Source organism: Perna viridis, chromosome 14 (genome assembly GCF_037379345.1).
Source record: "Perna viridis isolate PV_CMFRI_1.1 ecotype Kerala chromosome 14, ASM3737934v1, whole genome shotgun sequence".
Classification (NCBI taxonomy): domain Eukaryota; kingdom Metazoa; phylum Mollusca; class Bivalvia; order Mytilida; family Mytilidae; genus Perna; species Perna viridis.
The window spans coordinates 5,823,280-5,827,710 of record NC_142458.1 but is presented as its reverse complement, the minus strand read 5'-3'; the positions used below and the strand labels follow the sequence as shown (position 1 = coordinate 5,827,710).

The window sequence follows — 4,431 nt, the reverse complement described above, 5'->3', positions numbered from 1 at the left end:
CTTCCCATGCGGGATTGAAAACTTGAGTACATCATAAGTCATACAATAATGACCATATAAGAGAATCAATGTTAATACCACAAAATGCCATTTCTAACGACTTGAAATCAATATCATAGCTATATATATTACCCATGAGTCTATTCAAAGGATAAGTTAACTTATTGGATGAATATGGCAAAGCTGCTTGAGTAAAATGGAAAGAAATATACATTTTGGTCGCAACCAAACATACAGTGAGATGCACTACGAGTTCTGCAGTCAATCCATGAAATCTGCCTTTACACTTAGAATTCAAACAGTTGTTTTTATTACGATCGTTCTAAGTAAGATTCCAAAGCTAATTTTAACAGCTGTTGCATTAGCCAACATTTTGAAGTAGCCGAATGACTTTAACGCAGTCAAATATGAACTACATGTTCCTATATAATTTGACACGATTCCCTTATATATCTCTTTGAATCAGGGAAAATACCGATCGTTTTTTACAGCAATTCCTCCACTACTTCGTGCACAGTCATCGTATAGACAAGTTATTGAGCAGTTATGCATTCTTTGTTCGATTTGAAAAGATGGAGTATCAAATGAATTCTTCTTTTGTATCGAATGTACTGAAATGGCCAGGTTAATCAGAACTTTGCAAGGTGTATAACATTCCTGAAAAAGAATTAATTCAATAAATGCACATGAATTATTATTATTTTCATATTAAAGAAAATCTGACAATGAACATTACATGACATCAGACGACATTACTTGTTTTCTGATTACAAAAGGTCATTTTTTTTTAATTTTAATATATATCTCTCTCATCTGATGCATGTTTTAAAATATGATATTTTGTATAGATTTATTCATGTCTCCATTTCACACACCAGGGCACAACAATAAAAGGTTGTTAATTGTATCACCTAACTCTTGTTGTTGTTATGATTCAGCTGCGTGTTGCCCTCGTAGTGACATAGGATTTTTATATCATTCAGAGTTTACATTTTATACGTTACCATGTCCCGCAACCAGGGCAGGTTACAACAGTAGCACGTTTTCCAAAAAGTAGATTTAACAATTTGTCAACGTGAAGAAAGGACAATTTAAAAGCTATAGATAATTAATTAAGATTCTGACATAAATACTAATAACCCATTACATATGTACGGTGTTCAATAAAGATAAAGCATGTTAAAAAAATACGGCCGATCGAATCTATGTCGCTAATTATTTAGTTGCGATTGAACTGGCTGAATTTTAATTTTGATGAATTAATTGTATTGAATAATCATATATCAACACCAATGGAAAAGAAAACGAGTATTGGTAAACATCTAAGCACATTTTAGTGAAAATAAATACATTTATACATTGTTAGTAAATAATAATTTTGTTTAAAATAAATGTTTAGATATTTGATACAACACCTGTTTTAATCCCAATAAACACTAGAATATTGTATAAGTAGTGTAGATGAAAACAGACATTACCAGAAAACATTTGAATTCTTGATAATAATTATTTTGCCCAACAGATCATACATTTTTAACTATGTAGATTTTTCAAGCTTAGTTGTAATAATTGTAAGAAGAATTGAAAAATATTTTGTAAACAGAGAAGGAAAGTGTATTAACTTGTAAATCTTACTTCGCGCATTCACTTATTTATGTAACTTTATCTGATATTTGTTTTCCTAATTTAGAATATAACAGCATGACATATATACGTATTCAAAAGGAAAATGAAGGTCAAGAATTAATACATGTAAATGATACGAAATGAAAATGGCACATGGCAATGACCCACCTGCCACAAGAGTAAGCAGACATTTAAAAAAGGGATCATTTGCCAGCGATCTCATTTGAACCGTATAACTCCATCAGAAAAAAACATATTTAATAAGGTCAGTTATACTTACATACTGAATTCATTGTAAATATTGTTATTTGATTATTTTATTTTTTTTATTTATTTCCTTTTTTTCGTGATAATTATTACAATAATTATTATTTTTGGTTTCATATTTACATGCCTATTCTGTGCTATATCAATAGTGATATTCTTTAGAGGAGATAACTTTTCATGTGTTTTTTTTTATAATTCTCTAGTAAGTAATTTTTAATCTATACTTTCAGTAATTTTCCATAGAAAGTAATGTTTCTCCAGGTAATCTGTTAAGCATAGCATTTTATAATTATACTTGAAATAAAAGTTATTTTTCAAATGTTTTAACACTATTTAGTCCTCATATTCAGGGAGCACAAACATAACTGAGAAAGACAATAGTCAAATTATGTGTTTTTCTTATGAAATCTATAAATTATATTTACGTCAAATCGACTTTTATTTTCTAATTGTACATTACAGGGGAAGTAGACATGAAGATTTTCATTTATTTCAAGATTCTAATACTTGTTATCATATCTTTGTCTGTTGGTCAGACAAGTTGTCAGGCAAATCATAATGGAGGACGTCCCAGAGGTTGTCATGGATTGTCAATTATACATTGCATTAAAGCAAATTTAAGGAAACAAGGTAATTAATCGATATATTATTGATTATTTTTTTTTTCATTTTTTTTGTATCAGTGAAGTTGCGTTCTTAAATCTGGTAAGGAATGGCATATTTTATTACATGTATAACAACAAGCATTTGAGCACAGTTTGCATGAATGTCATGTTCTAAACGTGATTTGTTAATACTCCATCATCTAATCTAAATTACCATGAAATTACCAGTTTTTTTGTAGAATTTGTGAATTTCATATGGAGTGACATTTGTTTATGGAAATGTTACATTTCTAAAAATACGAATTCATGGTTTGCGTGAAAAAAACAAACGACAAGAAGATTAGTAGACTTGTATCTTACAAACAACGTTTGTTCCACACGCAAAGCATCATAAAACATATTCATATATGATTATTTCTTTTAAAAAACACGGCATGTAAAACTTGAATAATTATTAGTTATGTAATTTTATCCTTTTTGTCATAGTTGTCTAATAATGACATATTTCTTTAAAAAAACAGTGCTCTAAATTAGTATACAATAGTTTTACCTTTGGAACTGATATATATAAAATGTTGTGAAACAATATTAGCCATTTCTCCTCGGATTTTTTATGTTAGAATATTTACTTAATTCTTGAAACTACTTTGTATCTGTGTTATCTACTAAACTGATATTAGTACAGTCTAATTCAATATCGTTTTCTATTGACTGATTTGGAAATCACACATCATTTTTCAATTTTAAACTTTCATCAATAGAAAAAAAAACATTCGTTTGTTATTTTCAGATAATTCCATACGATGACGTATGGAAAAAGACGGAGAGCCGAGTCCTCAAGAAAATGTTATCATAATTTTGAAATTCTGGTTAAGGAAATAAAGATGAATCATATACAATTAATTGAATTGTTATTGTACGTTTTTTGTTTCTGTGGCTTACAATAAATACACCGATCCGTACAACAGAAATTCTGATTAGTCATCGATCCGTCAAACCGATCGATAAGACCGCTGATCGTATTAAGTGACCACTAAGTATGTCAATTATACAAATATTTACATAATGCAGTATATTTAAACATCAGTTAACACTTTTATTCATTTGCTTTATTTTTTAACATCATCCGTCTTTTGACATAACAAACTGCAATCAGATCGGTCACCGGTAGTCTTTTACCGATCCATCAGCAATCAATCAGTCAGCGGTCAATGATCCGCCATACCGTTGCTAAGATCGGTTCAGGGACTGTATACTTAAAACAACGGAATCATGTTGAAAGGTCTTTCGTTTTTTTCAAAATGATTCTGAATTCAATTAAAATCTAGTTAAACTTGTAAAATAATCAATCCACAAAATGATTAATAACTGTTCACAAAACACGTTGTGCTCATATTATCAAGACAAAAGCCTGAAGGGATGGACGGACAATGATTGCCTCTCTCAAGACCCCAACCGTTTTGTAGTCGTAAGTTTAGGATAACAAACAAAGCATACGTCACTTGGTATATGTCTTTTTGTTTTTGTTTTTTTGTTTATGATTTGTGGCGGGTTAAAGTACAATGACATAAATTCAACCCACCCCCTTTCCCATTTTCAGATCTGGCCACTATGGAAAAATATTACAAAATAAAACACACCTACAAATCAGTTCAGGAAGTTATTATTCCCTTGTTAGAACGAATTACAGACACCGATTACAAGTTACAAAAATGTACAAAAACAGGCAAACTATCTGTTAACTGATTTACCAGCTCCTGGCTTGTTTGAACCTACAAAAATTATGCCCCCCTTCTATGTATTATCAGTTCCAATTCCCATGCTGTATTGAGAACCTTGGAATATCATACGTCATGAAATAAAGACCCTATTGGCGAATCAATGCTGATACCGCAAAATGCTATCTTTAACGATTTGAAACCAATATCAAATC

General features: G+C 30.2%; 1 long non-coding RNA gene across 1 annotated transcript; it reads left to right on the top strand.

Annotated features, from left to right (window-relative positions):
* Window positions 1–1,798: 1,798 nt before the first annotated feature.
* LOC148597904 (uncharacterized) lies at window positions 1,799–3,401 on the top strand. The gene is made up of 3 exons (XR_015918762.1): window positions 1,799–1,891; window positions 2,356–2,523; window positions 3,289–3,401. It is a non-coding gene; the product is annotated as an uncharacterized LOC148597904 (long non-coding RNA).
* Window positions 3,402–4,431: the final 1,030 nt, after the last annotated feature.